Here is a 20,047-nt window from a genome sequence, read left to right as displayed (position 1 = left end):
ATTACAGAAAACGATTAAATTAGTTGACAACATCGATTTTTCATTTCCTATCTTTCATTTCAAATCTTTCAAAACTTCCATTTCTATTCGATTCATATCTTTCAAACAGCTTGCTATATTATTTTTTGTACGCAATGTTGATGGATGATTGATACCTAAAATATCCGTTCGTATTTTATCAACTTGATAATAAATTCCTAAAGCTTCATTATATTTTCCCATATCACTCAAACAGGCTGCTATATTACTTTTTGTAGCCGATGTTAATGGATGATTGATACCTAAAAAATCCGTTTTTATTTCATCAACTTGATAATAAATTTCTAAAGCTTCATTATATTTTCCCATATCACTCAAACAGGTTGCTATATTATTTTTTGTAGCCAATCTTGATGGATGATTGATACCTAAAGTATCCGTTTGTATTTTATCAACTTGATAATAAATTTCTAAAGCTTCATTATATTTTTCCATTTTGTTCAAACAGTTTGCTATACTATTTTTTGTACGCAATCTTGATGGATGATTGTTACCTAAATTATCCGTTTGTATTTTATCAACTTGATAATAAATTTCTAAAGCTTTATTATATTTTCCCATTCCATACAAAGACTTTGCTATATCATTTTTTGTATTCAATGTTGATGGATGATTGATACCTAAAATATCCGTTTGTGTTTTATTAACTTGATAAGAAATTTCTAAAGCTTCATTATATTTTTCCATATTGTTCAAACAGCTTGCTATATTATTATTTGTATCCAAGGTTGATGGATGATTGATACCTAAAATATCCGTTCGTATTTTATCAACTTGATAATAAATTTCTAAAGCTTCCTTATATTTTCCCATTCCATACAAACAGTTTGCTATATTATTTTTTGTATCCAATGTTGATGGATGATTGATACCTAAAATATCCGTTTGTATTTTATTAACTTGATAATAAATTTCTAAAGCTTCCTTATATTTTCCCATTCCATACAAACAGTTTGCTATTTTATTTTTTGTACGCAATCTTGATGGATGATTGTTACCTAAAATATCCGTTTGTATTTTATCAACTTGATAATAAATTTCTAAAGCTTTATTATATTTTCCCATTCCATACAAAGAGTTTGCTATATTATTTTTTGTATCCAATGTTGATGGATGATTGAAACCTAAAATATCCGTTTGTATTTTATTAACTTGATAAGAAATTTCTAAAGCTTCATTGTATTTCCCCATATTGTTCAAACAGTTTGCTATATTATTTTTTGTATCCAATGTTGATGGATGATTGATACCTAAAATATCCTTTTGTATTTTATTTACTTGATAACAAATTTCTAAAGCTTCATTATATTTTCCCATTTTCCTCAAACAGATTGCTATATTATCTTTTGTACCCAATGTTGATGGATGATTGATACCTAAAGTATCCGTTTTTATTTTATCAACTTGATAATTAATTTTTAAAGCTACATTATATTTTCCCATTTCATACAAACAGTATGCTAAACTATGTCTTGTATTTAAAGTTATTTCGTTTTCAGTTCCATAAGCTTTTGTGTTATACTTTTCAATGGCATCGATTATGTTTATTGCTTCTTGAAAAAAACCTTTGTTTGATAAGAAACTTTTGATTTTCCAACTCTCTTGATGGAACACTTCACACATTTTTTGTTTGTTAATACGAAACATATAGATGAAATGGTTATAGAAGTGCTTCCCATCGTCAACGTGTTCCTTTACGACTTTCAACTCTAATTTTAGAAAATGGGCAATGTTTATTTTGCATTTTTCTGTTATTTCTTTCCGTTTTTGATAACATTTACACGCTAACTGGGTCATTTCGTGCATCGCGTACCTATCATTGTCATCGTTGAAACGATCAAGCAACGAATAACTTACTAGTAGACTTATTGCTCGATTTATCAAAAGCTCTTCGTTTGTTTTCAGGTGTTTTGAAATACCGTGAATAAACTTTTTTGTAATGTGTTGACCGTCGCAATACGATATGTGATTTAAAATTTCCATTGATTTTTCATTCAATGTTTCTATTTTGTTTAATACTATGCTAATTGATGTTATAGTAGACTTTGTTCCCTGTTCAGTTTGGATACCTTCCTCGAGCATTTCGAAAGAATATGTTCGAAAGAGATCTAAATATTCCTGCAAAGAAACGCTGTTGTTGTTTACATAGTGAATGGCTTGATTAATGGCGAGTGGATGATATTGAAGCACTTTGGTTATTTCTTTTAGTTTCTCGTCATCTTTTGTTAATAATTGTTTAATATTTCTTTTTTGCGAAAAGTAACGCATCTTGAGGCGAGAGAGAATGAATATGCACTTGATTAACATCGGTAGACCATGATTTCCATTGCGATGTTACCAAAGTGAATGATCTTTTTTTGTTTGATACGTATGTTTCAAAATTCTTCACACTCTCATCGTCGACGTTGTCGAAAATGTAAAGCGTTTTATCTCTTTCAAATTAGTGATGTATTTTTCTAGAAACTATTTCAATGTCGAACGGATCGCCTAGAGGATCTCTTACACTTAACCCTAGTTGGTGACAGAGATTAGTCATAGAAACTTGTATTTTATCAAATGCTGCATCCACCCACACAATACTATCAAAATGGTTGTTATAAAATGCTGCATACTTTCTAGCGAGCTGAGTCTTTCCTATTCCAGACATTCCAGTTAAAACCGTGATTGATTTATCCGAATCGTTTGTTTGGCACACGTATTTATGAATTTGATCAAGTTCATCGTCACGTGAAAAGAAGGCTTTTGTCGGCGGCAAGATACCGAAAATGGAGTGTCGGGATATTAACTCTAAAATAAAAAAACTTTTCATTTTTAACTACACAATGACATTTTTGAGGAATGTTTAGACGTTATATTTCGAAATGCATTCCGCTTTTCATTTGTTTTGTTTTTGATAGGAAAAACATAATAAATTATAATAAACTGTATCCAAAACTTAGTTGACGAATAAACCAACGACTTCTATTTAAAAAATTGTCACTATCTGCTGAATGTACTTTTTAATACGCTTGCTAATACTTTTATGTACTTTTTACTTTTAAATACTTTTATGAAGCATTCTGCGTATAAGTTTTTTTTTATTTTCAAGCAAATCCATTTGTACACGCTATTTAAAACAATTGCAGTTCTTTTTAGAGGCATTTTGCATGAAAAATACTTCCAGAGAAATATTTTGATTTTTAATTTGAGAACCTCATTACAATACAGTTATATTTTCGAAATTGAAATCAATTTTCTTAAAAGAGTATTTTGAAAAAGTTGAAAACAACTTTTCTTCGTTAGAGATTTATGCAGTATTATTTTTCAGTTTTATTTCCTGTGTTTGAGATTTTCTAGGTTTTGTAGTATTATTTCCTGCAGTATCATTCCTCTTTGGGAGTGGGTGGGAGATTATAGTCGTGCATGCAGGAAGGCTGAAGAAAAAAGTGAGTCATATTCAACTTTTATTTCATATTTTTAAATAATATTGTAAACTAAGTAATTAAATATAATAACGTTATAAATAGCTGAGTTCTTGAACTTAATTCAAGTGTGAACTTAATCCGCAAAATTGCTAAAAATATTTTGCTGATAAAAAAAGGCCCGAAAGATTTGTGACCAATTAGCTAAATAAAACAAAGAAAGTTTGTCCTTTTCAAAAATGTTCGTGTTGGGTAAAAAAATTTTTTAATGGTCTGAAGTGTTTTAACTTTTTTTGTATATTTTGTGTTTTTTTTTTTTTTTTTTAATCTCAAATAGAAAAACATCGACATGCAACAGCGGCACAAAAATTATCAAGCTCAAAATACTTACTTCGTTCGCATTCATTGATCAAATCTTTACGGTTGCAAAAAAGTAATGCTCTTTTCACATCTCGCCATTTTTTTGATGGATTGTCCTTACGCCATTAGTTCAGTATTTGCAAAGTTTGTTCTCTCGTCGTTTCAAAACCTTCTTTTACCTTGTCGATTGCTGAGTCATCAACCCAAAGACATCGAGCAAACATTTGCCAATCATAAGTCAACAAATCAGCAAGCGTTGTAAACACGTCTTGTGGAAATTTTTCAACTGAAAGAGAAAGTTTTTTTTTGAAAATTGAAAATCAGTCTCAAATGGGAAAACTTAAAAATATTTTATTACCCTTGATATCGTCGAACTCGTTCTCCATGACAACTTCGTCTTCTAAAGCCGTTCTACAAAAAAGAAGCCCGTTAAATGCTTTGATAAATTTCAGTAAAAGAATTTCAAGAGCAAACTGTTTTCACAGTTAGTAAACGAGTACAAAGAAATAGGTGCTGTTTCAAAATAAGTTCGAGCAGTTTTAGAAGTGAAATAAACCTTTTGATATCAGATATTTCAGAAACCCCTTAGTCACTGGAACAAATTTGCCTTCCCAGTAACTTTCTTTTTGATGGAAAGCATTTTATTGACTGTTAAAGTTACTTGACTAACGGGAACTCTGCACTTTAAGAACAAAAAAGACGCCAATGATCCATCTTTCCTTAAGCAACTATTTTAAAAGAAATTGAACAAATCACAATAATAATGCAGCAGTACCTGCACGATTGAGATCTGCATAAATTAGGACTTGTGGCATTGTTTTGAATTAATGATTAATAAAGCAATAGGTTACAGAACAAGTCCAACACGCACTTAGAAGCTTTTAATTGAAATATGAACTTTTAATTGAAAGACGTGTTTTCAAAAGGGACATATATGTTTTCTTTTCTTTTTTTTAACTATATATATGACAGTTTATGTGAGAGTTTTTTCAAAATGGGTTATTAATCTGATTTCTGATATAAGGTTTCTGGTATTAAACTTTTCATATTCAAGATTTGTTATTCAGTTAAAAAGTTTGTTATTATTCATGTACTCTCACTTCATCCTGCCTTATTTATTCACTTTATCATATTTACTCTTTTTTCCTCTGCTTTTCTAGCGATGAAACTAAAATTGTTGAAAAATCAGGTAACAAAAAACAAGAGAAGAACAAAAGTAGATGACGTACCGGTTCATTTCGCCTTCTAGTATATCCATTTTCCTTATCACAAAAATTCTTTTCTTCGATCTTTATGTAAACAGCCGGTTGATCGACAAAACAAGTGTTGAATTCTACAGTTTTTCTCGAACTTATAGAAACCAGCACGCTAAGAATTTAAAACTGAACAATGCAACAGCAAACCATAGAAAACAAAAAAACAAAAACCCGTTAAATCAATAAATAGTTTGAACTGGTTTTGTATAAAGGAAAAACTACCAATCGAAATCTGCAATAAACCAAACTGAGATCGGTGAGTTCTTGTTTCAGTTGTAGTAAGTGTCACTTAAAAACGTTTCAAGTAAACAAACTCCCTTGCTTTGAAGTTAAACTCAGTTGTTGATTGTTTTTATAATGATGTCAGATTGTTTTATTTTATTTTATGGCCGTCGATGAGTGAGAGTCTTTATCAAATAACAGGGCTAAATAAAACAGTTTGATGGAGTTATATTATTAAAGCGAAAAAAGTCCAAAACGAGGTATCCTGAAAGAGACTATTTGTCCCTACGTAATATGCGTCGCTCTGATAATAAAAAAGAAATAGCGAAGTATTTAGAGAACTGTTTAACATTTTGAAGTAATTTTTTTCACGAATCTTTATTTATAAGATATAGTTCGTTTATGCATAAATTTATAAAAAAGTACGATCTTTTTAGAACCGTTTTATTCCGGTTTTTTAGGCGGTTTAACCGGACTAAATCCATTCTTGATTAAAGGGGTTACAGGTATTTTTTGACTCCTATATTTTCCGTTTTTATTTAACATCAAAATGTAAGCATTTTGTTATAAAAGTAAACGAAAAACTTAAGGAAAAAGTAAAGGAAAAACTCAAGTTCCATTCCCTTCAATTGCAGAATGAAGGTTCCGATGTCAAAATAGGTTCTTTACAATATGTGGCTATGAAGATAACCACTTTTTAAAAGATGCTTATTAACTTCAACTGCATGGCTTAATGATGCTTTCTTGACTCCTTTTCTTAATATGAACCATTACTCTTTGACATCCTGAAATTATTTAACAACAAACATTAAATATTAAAATATTTTAAAAAGTTTTGTTTTGATAATAAATTGTATAGTTTAAGACAGAATATCTATTATAGAAGTTATCTTTTCTAATTTATCTATCAAATTCTAATTCTTATTATGACACATTCAAGTAAAAAACTGTATTCACTGTAGATAAAAGATTGAAATATAATTAAAACTTTAGTTCGAAATCTCAGCAACCCTCATTTGGAGCAACATTTACAGCAAGCCCTCAAGAATTTTAAAACGCATTACTAATAGGGATCGGAATCGAACCCTTTTTATAAAGTTCGGGTTCGGTTCAGTTCGCTATCAACATAACTGTTTTTTTTATTAGTTACAAAGCTTTACATCCACAATCATAAAACACAAATAAATTAAAGTTACATTAAGTATTTAAAGCATTGCAAATTATTTAAAATAACTTGCAATTTACTGCAACTTCAAAAGTTCATCTAAACTCAAATAATCCATCACGTTTACTTATAAGGCAATAACTACTGTTTAAGTAATGTGATGTAAAAGTCTGACAAGAGTATTTTAGAATGTCATCGGTCCAGTGATCAGTTGTTATTGCGATATGAGTAACCCCAGCAAGTTTGTCATTCAGCTTTCGAACACATTCGTTGTAAAACTGATCACGCATTATATCCTATAGTTATACTAATCCATACTTCGATCCAATATAAATCATTGCTTTAGCAAAGTGACGAAGCCCATCATCCCGAACACACGAGAATGGTTGAATGTCTTTAGCAATCATGCACAGGGCTGCACGTTGAGCACTTTCACGTATATGTTTAGGAGCCTGTAAATTATAAAGCAATAAACAATAGACATTAAATACATAGCAGTACATAATGGCTTTTTTTTTTGTAATACAAAAAACATTGTATTTCTAAAATATTACTAACAACTTGTAACAAATATATTTTGCTATGAATGGCAGCAAGTAACAAGCGGAAAATTAAACAGTAAATAGAAAAAGCAGGATCCGCTAACTATATTTATAACTATATTATTATAACCAGTCGTTTTAAGGTATAAAGCTTGTCATTTTTAATTGTCCAGGTTATTTGTTGATCTCATTGATGTGTGATGTATTATGTCATTGTAGAATTGTAGTATGACCAATTGGCACTGGCAACCATAATCCACACTGCTTACAAACGGAAAACTCCTTGACAACCAGTTGATTACAACATGATCACTCGTAGTTATACAAAATTCAAATAAAAGGTATTGTAAATATGGTCAATTGTCACTATTTAGCATTTAATATTCAGTTTATTACCAAACTTGAATGCTGCTCAGTTTGGCATTGTGTGCAATATGCAATGCCTGAAAAATGCAGGTGATTATTGATTAATTGAAATATTTACAGCTATTCACGAATGTTTAAACGATTGCAGAACTTTCAGATATAATCTTCGGTTTTTCTTGAATAAAAATCTAACGGAAATAGATATCAAAATAATTATTTTTCCAATTTGGTAATAAGGCTATTTGTTAATAGAATAAAATAAAGTAGGTTTTGACTCATCACCATTTACTCAGAAATTTCATTAAAAGGTAGGTGATACAAATTAAAAGGTTTCACAAAAGTTTAAACAATTTTATTTAGAATCAATTGTTTGAGTAGTTAATTATTTACAAATAATTATTTACAAATAATTGAGTAGTTTTTCAATAAAAAAGTTCATCAAAACATCATCAGGCAGCTTTTAATTCATTAAAAATCAACTTGAAATATTGTAAATTTCAAATTAATTTCAATTGCGTGCAAATGGGTCAAAAATCAGTTTCTAGTGACATCAAATGGCAAGTTATTGGTGTGGCGCGGACAAAAAATCACACAAACGTTCAAATGGGCAAAATACTTAACAGTTCTGAATATTGCGTTAAAAAAGCCATCAAAACCTGGGAACTTACCAAGGACGTCTCCGACATGCCGCGTACTGGGAGACCATCCAAACTCAGCAACCGTGACAAAAATGGTATATTCAGAATGAGCAGAGAAAACCCCAGAATCAGCTACAAAAAGCTAGCGCAAATCTTTAATGAGTCAAAAAATAATTCAAAAGTTAGCAGAGAGCTCGTGAGACGAACATTGTTGCACTAATACTAAAAGCATTGTTGTACACTAATAAGCATTGTTATACACTAATACTAAAAGAGTGTCAACATTCGTTTTGCTCAGTGTGTTTGTTAAAGGAGATTGAAGGAAAGTAGGAAACAGAAGCAAAATGCTTTATTTGTAAACAACATATTTTTTTAAATACAAATTTAAATTCCGCTAATAAAATACAAATGACAGAGCACATTCTTTTAGGCTGCAACAATGAATGCAAATTAAAATAAACATTTAAAGAAAATGAGCTTAAAAAGTTACAGGAAGAAATTTTACCTGTGATAAGTTATTGCAGACTCAGATTTGCAAAAAAACTACAAATGGACTTGATGCAACTCATGCTGATGTATTTTTATTAAAAATAATACTATACCATGGATTGTAGAAGATGCTGCATTGCATGTTATAAAGCAAAAGCTAGTTAACTCTGTATCAAGCTCTTTTGCTTTTCCTTCCGGAGGACCAAAGGTAGGTGCATTTTAAGTATTACTACAGAAAAAAACAAGTTTATTGTTTTGTTGTATTTGTTAAAACAAAATTTGATTTCAATTCTTTATTTTTAGCCTTTGCACTTTACTTCAAACTCAAAGGCATATGAAGACAGCTCTGATATTAGTGTTAGGGCAATTAAAAAAAGACATTCAGCTGTTATAAATTCTTTAAATGTGACCTCTGGTTTGCCCGGCACATCACAACTTCATGTAACTTCAGCTATTTTGAATTCATTTGGAGAAAAAGATAAAATTATAATATTGAAAATGTTAGACACTGCCATATCAGTTTTTAGCGCAGAAGAAATGATTACTATAAAAACTGATATGGGAATCACATATTCTAACATGAAGATACTTGCAAGGTAAAATATCTTAAATTCAAACTTTAAATTGAACCGAATGAAACTGTGAATAAACAATGGCCGTTTTAATTTTACACCATCCTCGGTATGAATTATTATGTATATAACATTTGATGCACACAGAAAGCTTGATTTCGAAGTAATCAGTTTTTGATTAAATGAAGGCATAAAGGTTTGTGCTTTTTATTAGATGTAAAATGCGAGTTTTTGCTCAACCTTTTTTGATCATATGTTTAACCATCAAGCTGTGTTTAAATTTATCATTGAAAAGTTTAAACAGAATTTTAAAAAAAAGCTATTTTTAACCATAGGTTCAATTATTAAGCTGTATTTCAACTTTATTTTTGCTGAATAAATCAAAAAATAATTTCAACCATATACCCTACCATTCACTTAAAGTCAAAAATATGGTTAATAAATTTAAAGCTGCATTGCCTCGTTTTCAACCAGATACCACTATATGCAGAAGACGGCAGATAAAACCATAACCCTTTCATGATAAAACCTTGCCCATTTCTAACAAAACTATTCCCGAACCTCGCCCATTCCAATTCAAGGAATCCCAACGCCACTTACCTTGATCCTAGCCTTCATATACCTTTCCACACAACTCTACAACCCATAACTCCCTAATCTCTTACCTTCATCATAACACTTAACTAAACAATCAAACATTAAATAAAATATTTATAAAAACGCCGCCCTGACATTTATTTCTTTTGCTGTTACCTCAATAAGTGCAGAAACACTTGTTTGTATATGGCTGAAATAAACTTTTCCCAAAAACTGTTAGTTTACTATAATCAAGCCATCGTGGCTTATAAAGTGGATTAGTTAATAGTTTGACTTACCACATCCAGGATTTACCAACAATTAACGCTCTACTACTATTAGATATTAATGGATTATTATGGCGCTTGTTTAAAGAATCATTCCATGAATATTGTTTGATCTTCATTTTATATGTAAGATAAAAATTTACAAAGTTTAAGTATAATTAAAATAAAAGTTGGTAAATTTATACCAAAAAACAAACCTCCATTTAATATTGATCTAATATAAGTAACTCTGAAAGTAAAAACTTTTAAAGGAGGATATATCCGAGATTCGTTACAAAAAATATCTTGGAAAAATGAATGGCTTTTTAATGTAGCGCCAATATCTTTTTTACATTCGCAATATATTAGTGGGTTAAAATAAATAATTACAAAAAAATCGAATTACGAAAAATATATAAATATATTTTTGATAAGTCAATAGATTTTTGATAAGTCAGTAGACACTAGTGAAAATATTGGATCGCGATGATAAAATGCAAAACAAAAAGCATGATTTTGATAGCCATGACAACCAACAAATGAGTAATAAGACTTTATAAAATCTCCAACGAACAACGACGCAGATAAAGTTCAACATGGTGATTAAGTAGTTTGCTGTCATTTGTGTTTATATCTTTTTGAAAAGATGGATGAAAGATTAAATTACAATATTCACTTATAATTTCATTTTATTCACTTATAATTTCATTTTATTCACTTATAATTTCATTTTATTATAACTTATATCTTCAGATTTTAATCAGAAAGTTAAATCAACAATGTAAGTAAGTAAATTTCTTACTTAGATTTTCAATATAAAATTCTAAACTTAATAATTGATTAACGTAATAATATTTTTAATATTTAAACCTAAAAGTTAGAAGTTTTAATTAGAAACTAAAATTATTAATTTTAATAAGAAATTTCAACGAGAAATTAGAAGTCTAAATTTGAAATTTAAACAATTATTTTAATTTAGAAATTCAAATTTTAAAAAACTAAAGAAAAATCCTAAATTAGAAATTTGTATTTGAATTTTAAACTAGAACTTTAAATCTCAAACTTATTATAGATATAAAATTAGAAAATCAAACTAGAAACTTAAAGTAGAAGTATTAATTAGAAAGTAACATTAGCAAATTAATTAGACAAAATAACGTAAGAATTAGAAAGTTTAATTTGAATCTTTAGTTCAAAACTATAAATAAGTAACTTTAGTTAGAAAATAGTTTAGAAAATCAAACTACAAACTTAAACCAGAAATTTAAATAAGTTGTTTATATTAAAAATGTAAATACAAATATTTAATCAGAAATTTACATTTAATCGAATTATTTGTTTAAATTTTGGATTTAAATCATCAAACCTAACATTTTAACAAAAAGTAATAAGTAAGTTTAGTTAGTTGTTTTACATTTAACTTGATCAAAAAATTGACAGAGTTCAAATTTCTTCAAAAAAGATTTTCTCGATGATCTAATTTAAGAGTGACGACCATTTAAAGTTATTTTAGGGGGTAAAAAAGATGGGAAATTTAAATTTTTATTGGTCAACCTCCTAATCCGTAGTGGAACTTTGATCGATTTTATGAATGAATAAAAAAATTCACGATTTTAATAGGTGCTAAAGGTTGAGAGCAGTTAGTTTTGCCAATCATGAGTCAACAAATCAGCAACCGTTGTTTTGAAAATCGAAAATCTGTCTGAAATGGGAAATGTTTATAATGTTTTATTACCCTTTATATCGTCGAACTCGTTCTCCATGACAACTTCGTCTTTTAAAGCCGTTCTACGAAAAAGAAGTCCGTTAATTGCTATGATAAATTTCAGAAAAACGATTTCGTCAGCAAACTATTTTCACAGTCCGTTAATTGCTATGATAAATTTCAATAAAAGAATTTCGTCAGCAAATTATTTTCGCAGTTAATAAACGAGTACAAAGAAATAGGTGTTGCTTTAAAATAAATTAGAGCAGTTTTAGAAGTGAAATAAACCTTTTGATATCAGATATTTCAGGAACCCCTTAGTCACTGAAACAAATTTTTCTTCTCAGTAACTTTCCTTTTGATGGAAAGCATTTTATTGATTGTTAAAGTGACTTGACTTACGGGGGCTCTGCACTTTAAGAACAAAAAAGATGCCAATGATCTGTCTTTCCTTAAGCAACTATTTTAAAATAAACTTGAGCAATTCTCAATAATGCAGTAACTGCACGATTGAGATCTGCATAAATTAGGACTTAAATACATAGCAATACATAATGGCTTTTTTTTTGTACTACAAAAAATATTGTATTTCTAAAATGTTGCTAACAACTTGTAACAAATGCATTTTGCTATCAATGGCAGCAAGTAACAGGTGAAAAGTTAAACAGTAAATAGAAAAAAGCAAGATCCGCTAATTATATTTATAACTATATTATTATAACCTGTCTTTTTAGGTATAAAGCTTGTCATTTATAATTGTCCAGGTCATGTATTTATCTCATTGATGTGTGATGTATTATGTCTTTGTAGAATTGTAGTATGACCAATTGGCACTGACAGCCAAAATCCACACTGCTTACAAGCGGCAAACTCCTTGACAACCAGTTGATCACTACATGATCACTCGCAGTTATACAAAACTCAAATAAAATGTATTGTAACTAAGGTCAATTGTTTCTATTTAGCATTTAATATTCAGTTAATTGTCAAACCTGAATTCTGTTCAGTTGGGCATTGTGTGCAATATGCAATGCCTGAGAAATGCAGGTGATTATAGATTAATTGACATATTTTCAAAACTAAATAATCATATATGTGGTAAATCTAGCGACAAACCTCATCCCCAACTTCAACGCAACGGAAGCGTGTCCAGCATTTACTCTTAGCCCATTATGTAGGTGTTAAGCGTGCCGCTCCGTCTGTAATCAATTTCTTCAACAATTTTTTAGTCTATATACGAGTTAGTTTACTGTTACTCCATATTACTAAAATGATTTGTAGTTACTAATATATTATGTAATTATCGTAATCAATAATTACTAAGATATGAATAAAAACTCAGAAGATTAACAACACCTAAAAGTCGTGTGTGAACGTGGTTCGAAATTTTTAAAGTGGTATAAAATTGAATTAGACGGTTTTTAAATTCGTACTCGAATAAAATATTTTTTGGCAGATTTCAAAATCGTAAAAATTCATAAAAAATTGAATATGACGGTTTTCAAAATCGTATTAGTTCAAATAAAGTATATTTTCGCGGTTTTTAAAATCGTAAAAGTTATATGAATTCAAAAATGGCGTGTTTTAAATTTGTTTAAAATTTTTAAAGGCTTTTAAATTCGCTTCCGAAAATTTAACGGTCTTACGAGTGCAAACAGTAAGTAAGCAAACGACCGTTGCGTAACTTCATTCTGGTTTTAAGCTCAATGACTTCAACTTCAAGCAAAAATTTTAAAGTGAAGTGAAGTAATAAGCTATATTTTAAGTTGAACTGAATTGAAGTTGAACTGGTTTAGTGTTTGCTATCAATCTCTGCCCTTCTAAGTTCTAATTTCTAAATAATAAAAATTTGAAAAATACACTACAGTAAATTAACAAAAATTCAGAATCAATAAAAGATATGCTAAGACCCTTGCATTTATTTAACATTCGTTCTAGATTTCAAAAATCCAATACCTTAAACATGTGAAAAAATTATTTGCATATTATCGATTATCTAGTCTAAAATAATCCTAGCATGCTAACCTAAAATAGAATATTAAGTTGTCCGCTTCCAGACTTTCATTCTCATTTTTTTGTGCTAGTTCCTGGCCTTGGTAGCCTAAATGAAGTCTGTCTCGCCTTTCCAGTTTAACAATCCTCGAGTTTTTCGGAGGCAAGCTGCATTGTTGACCACCTGCCCAGCTTCACTAAAGGCCCACGTTAAGCTTGTGGTCAATTCATGTGATTGAACCACTTTCAAGATCAGCAATAGTCTCTGACTCCCTCAGTGTAGCTTTTATATGTGAAGCTTGGTCACAAACAACAACACGCTTCTTGACCATTTTGAGTGACGTAAAACTTTTAACCAAGTTGTATAACTGAGTAGCAATGTTCTGACCAGTGTGCTTACCTGGAAATGGAACAACTCCATCGAGGAGTTTGTTCTAAAAAAATCACCTTTTGGAACAAACTCTTTGGTGATGTAATGAAGAGTCACCGCTATGAATGGATTGTTGTAGCGTGAGGCCCAGATGTCAGTGCTGATCGCAAGTCGGTCGCAATGAGGAAGCTCCTTGTCAAACATGCTCCTCATAAACATTTGCAGTTTCCTATAGAGGAGAGGTAACTTAAAGCGAGCTATGCAGGCACCACTTTTAACTTTATACCTCCAGTCAAAGTGGGCAAGCAGTGTTTGGAACGGGATAGAGTCACAGATGAAGAAAGGCTGACTGTTAATTGCAAGATAAACCATATGCTCCATGTCACCACAAAGTTGAGTGGTGTTCTGTGTTGGATAGCACAGATTCTTTCTGGCTTTTAGAACCTTTTTTTTTTTCCTGTGACCTAAAAAAAAACGTATTATTTTGTTAACATTGAATTAACTTCGGATCCCGTTGTTTGCATTAATAAAAAATCGTATAACTTTGCTAAATCGCATCGTAACATGCGTAATTTAACTGTTTTCAGTTCATCTTCTGCCTTTTAAACTTTGTCCTCCTTGGCAGCTTCTGCCTCATCTCGTATCTTTTGATTCTGGGTCAACACTGACCACAGGTGACCACTTAGGGTCAATGCTGAACCGGGAAAAGCGTAACGAAACGAGAAATGTCCTGGTAAAAAATAAAGAGACAAAGGAAATCACTGTTCCGGAATAAAGTTTTAAATCGGGACAATAATTTTGTCTCTTAATTTAAAAATTGTGTCCAGGATTTTATCGTCTTGTCCAGTCTCGTCTCGTCTCAAATAAAAAAAATAACGAGACGCAGATACATAAAGAACTATACATAGAACCAATAGCAATGGCAGTCAGTAATTTTTTCTTAAGGTAAGATTTCCTTAAGGTCTTGATGAATTAACTTTGTATACTGTTTTCGCACCTTTCAAAGTTTGTCTTATCAACATTTTTGAAAGCATCTGGACAATTAAAGACATGAAACAAAACATTCCCTTCTAAAAAATTGTGAAAATTTTCAAAAAATCTGTTGATTTTGATGACTGGAACCAATGCTGTTGCTCTGCTAATAGATTCGTGTGTACGAAGAACTATTTCAGGATTTTTTTTAAGGAATACATTACCCAATATTCAGTTTGAACTCCATTTTTAAACGATGGATTATTAAACGGTGGATTTACGAAACTTTTGGTACGTCTTTAGCAACCTTAGTTAAATCATCCTTCGCCTTAGGATTGTCTAAAAATGAGATGACAGTTTTGTAAAATTGATTGAGGCGGGAATTTTGGTGGTTACTTTCCTCGTCCATTATATCGTTGAGATCCATCATATTTGTTTAGAAACATATTCAAATATTCAGGAAAAGAAACTATTATAGTGGCTATTTGATGACTAAATGGGTTAAGCTTGGCTTAAAGCTTTCAGCACCTCTTGCAGAGGGTGGCAGAGAAAACTTTATTTACTGAGAACTGATAAAATTATACCAAAAGTTTTTTTTTTTTTTTAAAGATTATTGCTGTGTCTTCTTGGATAAAGCTATTTAATGACAGTAAATTTAAAATAGGGATTCCCGGTTCCGTGAAATTAAATAAAATGGTTTTTTGTAACATTTAAAATAAGTAATTTTATTTAGAAATCTTTACTTTCAATTTTCTGTTTTAATTTTATTCAAAGTTAATTCAAATTTATAATTGTTTTTAAAAAAACTCATTTTAATTGTACTTAAACTAGATTTTAAAATGTCTTTTAAAATTTTAAACAGAGAATTATTGAAGGAGGAGTGTGCGATAATAAACTGGCTTTCATTTATGAACGACGGCCGGCGCATTCTCTTTTAGACATAAGTCCAAAGTATTTTTAGTTAATGGTTCTATTGAAATATCCTAAAGTAATGATACCAATTGCGTTTTACTAAGTTTCTATGTTTAAACGTCAAAAATACAGACAACAAAACATTCAAGATGTTGATACATTCTTGACTGATAAACGTTTTAAAAGTTCTAAGTTTATTTTCGACCTGTGTCATGGTGTTGTTCGTACTTTGCAATACTATTTTTCAAACGATAATGAAAAATTTACATCATAGTTTAAACTCTGAATAACATTTGACAATAATTTCAATAATCAGACACTATGCTCTTTAAAAATTATCTTTCATATATGAAGGTACATATTGTAGTTGTTTTAATACTGCTAATAATTGAAATACCTCTATTTCAGAGGTGCAGTTCCTTAATTACTTGTAAGAATCATTGCTTGATGTAAACTTTGTAGAAAATTAAATTTAGTTTTTTTTTTTCTATTAAGTTGATCTATAAGTCCTTAGTTTAATCAATTGAAATGTCTATTATCTTCCACATGAGAAATATTTAAGGGGGTTTTTAGTAAATTAAAATATTTGAAGCGACAGTAAAATCTTTTGTTTTCAATAAACTCTTGGCTATTTTTTGCTGGAATTTTTCTTCCTTGTTTCACTGCTGGAAGTTTGCAAGCAGTATTGAAAACCCACTCCATTCTGCATATCCACAAATGAAGACTGCAAATTCCAAGCTTCAATATATTCTTGTCTACATTTTTATCTTTATTCCAAATGGTTTCCAAATTAAAATCCTAAGGACTTGCTTGATTTACATGACAGCACTGAGATGCTAAATTTTTTAAAGCATTTTTGATACCACAGCATTAAGTGTTTTACCATCATTTTTTGTGGTATAAATAGTTGACAAAATTGAATTTATAACAAAAGTATTGTCATGAAGTGTAAACTTAATATTCTCTAAAGACAAAATTTCATTTTGTAAATGTTCAAACTTCTCTCGAATAAAACTAGCAGTCTCTTCGGCAAAACAAAACATAAGATGACGGGTTGCATCTGGACTATTTGGATTACAATTTTTCCATAGTATCTTTTTTCCACTACGAATCTCCAACAGTACAAACACTAATCTATACACAGTGGATTTATTTACACCTCTCTTCATAGTTGCTACATTCTGAAACTCAGATTGGTCACTCTGACCATCACCACCCACTTTGCAAATAACATATATGCTATCACGTTCCTCCTGTGCTAAATCTTTCATAGAATTATCTTCATCCTCCAAAAGATACTCAAGCACTCTAGAAACTGAATGTTTGATCATATAAAAGAGACTAAATTTTGCTTCAGTTTCTGATTATTTCACCTGCTCTGGATATGTCAATTTGTTGTAATCTTTTAACTTGGTTAAACCTGGAGGAACAAGATGATGATTTTGTGTAACAATTTTTTTTAAATTGAGCCCATATTCTGTCTGTTAGTCTCAAATTGCAAAAAGTATGCAATGATAAATTTGGACCAAATAAGTTAGAACTGGGTGCAGTAAAGGGATTAGATGCAAACCTTTTTACAGCATGTTGAAGTTCTTCCAGTTTTTTTCCCTGAAGATTATCAGTTCTTTTACGTTTCATCCTACTCATAAGTTCTAAAAAAGATTTTCTAGGTTTTGGTGCTTCAGGTATTCCCATTGTTACAGTATTTCTCCTAAAACATGTATAAAATGTGTGTACAACTTTTAACTTTATATAAATACATATATATATAAATACATATATATATATATATATATATATATATATATATATATATATATATATATATATATATATGTACCTATTTAATTTCAGTCTAAGACCTTCGTGTATTAATTGACCTTCCTTCATTTTTTGTTCATCCTGCTTGATGAGCTGGTTACCCTGCTGAGTCAGCTTTTCACCCTCTTTTAAAGTATGTTGTCCCTCTTCATATTTCCTTATCAGTTGCTCAGGATCTGTTTCTATGCTATATTATATATATATATATATATATATATATATATATATATATATATATATATATATATATATATATATATATATATATATATATATATATATATATATATATATATATATATGTATGTATGTATGTAACATTTTATATTAAAAGTAATAAAATGCTTACCAGACATATGATTTGTATTCAATTTTTTTATCCAGAAAATCTTTGTATTTAGTGAAGAACAAACTGCTTATTTTTCCACATTTGTTAAAGTTTTTTATCAACTCAAAGCCAGTCTTCGAAAAATTTTGAAACTAACCATACAACCAGCATTATTTAGTGCAACAAACTTAGACTGCAAAAATTTGGCACAGGCTTTAAAATTTTTTCTTAAGAATATATGCCTCGGGGGAAAAGTATGTGTTAAAAGTTGACGAAGAGTGAATGTAGCCATTTTGATAATTAATAAAAACCATCATAAGGTAAAACTGAATAAAATAAAAAATTACCGCATGTCATTGAACTGCGGAATTTTCATTTTTTTCACAGTATTTAGTCGGTTTTGAATAAAACTCTTAGTAGTAAAAATGATTTTTTAAGCATGAGGTCATTGAGGTCGCTTCAATTTTTTTGCATAGCAGTAAAGTCAATTCGCAGTAGCTAAATTTTATTTAAAAAAAACGAGGCGACTTCTCTGACCATATGCTCAAATCAATCAATGTTTAAGAAATCAAAAAATCAGCAAAAAAATGCTATGCAAAAACGCTTTTTTTCAATTTCTAGTTTTACATTCAAGTAAATAAATGATTATTTTAATTTCGCATAAAAATAATAAAGAAATTTAAAACTTATCATATACTTTGAAAGGATTTTAATAAAAATGCGAGTTTTTTAAAATATTAAAAAAACCCTTAAGATGTCAAAAGTTTAAAAAAACTAAAAATAATTTTTTTTTTATTGAGAATTAAAAACTGAATGAAAAAAAAAAAAAACTTAAAAAGTTTAAATATGAAAAATCACTAAAAAATATGTACAAAATCCTATATCCGCTAAGCGATGCATAATGCGCCAGAGCATTAAAAATCCTATTTCCTCTAAGCGATGCATAGTGCGCCGGAGCATTAAATACAAAGCAACTTTAATTTTCAAGAGTTTATTTTTCTTTATTTACATGAGATACAAATTCAAAAAAAATGCAAATAACAGGTAAAAAGATATTTAAGAAATTAATAAATTGAATTAGAAAATATGCAAATATTCAATAAAAAGAAAATCACTTTTAGTAGAAAATGTGTTAAAATTTTACATAACCTAGCACGTTTTTTACGTAAGATGCAGAAAGTAAAATAGAACCCGTTACAGTTCTCTTTGGTAGACTTGTATCATTACAGAACTATGTTGCAATTTAAATTCACGCAAGATATCACAATGACATATTTTCTAAACTTGTTGCGTTCAATAACTTAATTTCATTTGGCTGCAGGTGGTTCAAGTTGTGCTTCATCCTCACTCCTTTTCAGCAGGGTTTTGCAATGAAAATATTTTGTGAATGGTTTGCCCCAATTACAAGTAAAGTAGTTAGAAGTAAAAAAATACAAGTAAAGTTGTTGAAAGGACGAACTTTCATAGATTAATAAATATAGAATTCCTTATAATGTTCTTTGCAAAAATGTTTTTAGCTGCATTTATATTAGTTTTTGTTTACATGAAGACGTAAAGATTTATGCTTTTTAGTTGATGTAAAATGCGAGTTTTCGCCTAACTTTTTTTGACTAATGTTTAACTATCAAGCTTTGTTTGAATTTATAAATTTGAAACTTAAGCAGAATTTTTGCCATATACAACCGTATGTTCAATTATTAAGCTTTATTTCAACTGAACGATTTATTTTATTTTTGCTGAAGAAATCAAAAAGTAGGTTCAACCATATACCCTACCATTTACTTAAAGTAAAATTTATGGCTAATAAATTTAAAGCTGCATCACCTCATTTTAATGCTGCATCGCCTCGTTTTCAACCAGATACCAAACCATGAATATTATAAAGTTTCATCCATTTGTAAATATAGACGTCTCTCACAACCTTCAAACAAGCATTAAGCTAAGTTAAAAATTCAACCTTTTATAAAAATTGAAGCAGAAATTATAAGGACTTTTCTCACAACCATTAAGCAACTATAAAGCTATGTTAAAGTTTCATTTTTTGTAAATATTCAA

General features: G+C 29.6%; 1 long non-coding RNA gene and 1 pseudogene across 1 annotated transcript; both read right to left on the bottom strand.

The window, feature by feature from the left end:
• The window catches only part of LOC149877859 (uncharacterized), a 219,495-nt pseudogene extending 216,359 nt beyond the window's left edge, over positions 1 to 3,136 (bottom strand).
• LOC149877858 (uncharacterized) lies at positions 2,282 to 5,316 on the bottom strand. Its single transcript, XR_016447851.1, has 4 exons — positions 5,030 to 5,316; positions 4,159 to 4,211; positions 3,832 to 4,086; positions 2,282 to 2,826 (listed from the first exon to the last, which is right to left on the bottom strand). It is a non-coding gene; the product is annotated as an uncharacterized LOC149877858 (long non-coding RNA).
• Positions 5,317 to 20,047: the final 14,731 nt, after the last annotated feature.

The sequence above is a fragment of the Hydra viridissima genome, unplaced genomic scaffold, assembly GCF_058129835.1.
Source record: "Hydra viridissima isolate aposymbiotic clone 2 unplaced genomic scaffold, HvirCarnegie_v1 scaffold_16, whole genome shotgun sequence".
Lineage (NCBI taxonomy): Eukaryota > Metazoa > Cnidaria > Hydrozoa > Anthoathecata > Hydridae > Hydra > Hydra viridissima.
Note: the sequence above shows the minus strand (reverse complement) of the source record. Positions and strands in the feature narration are given on the sequence as shown.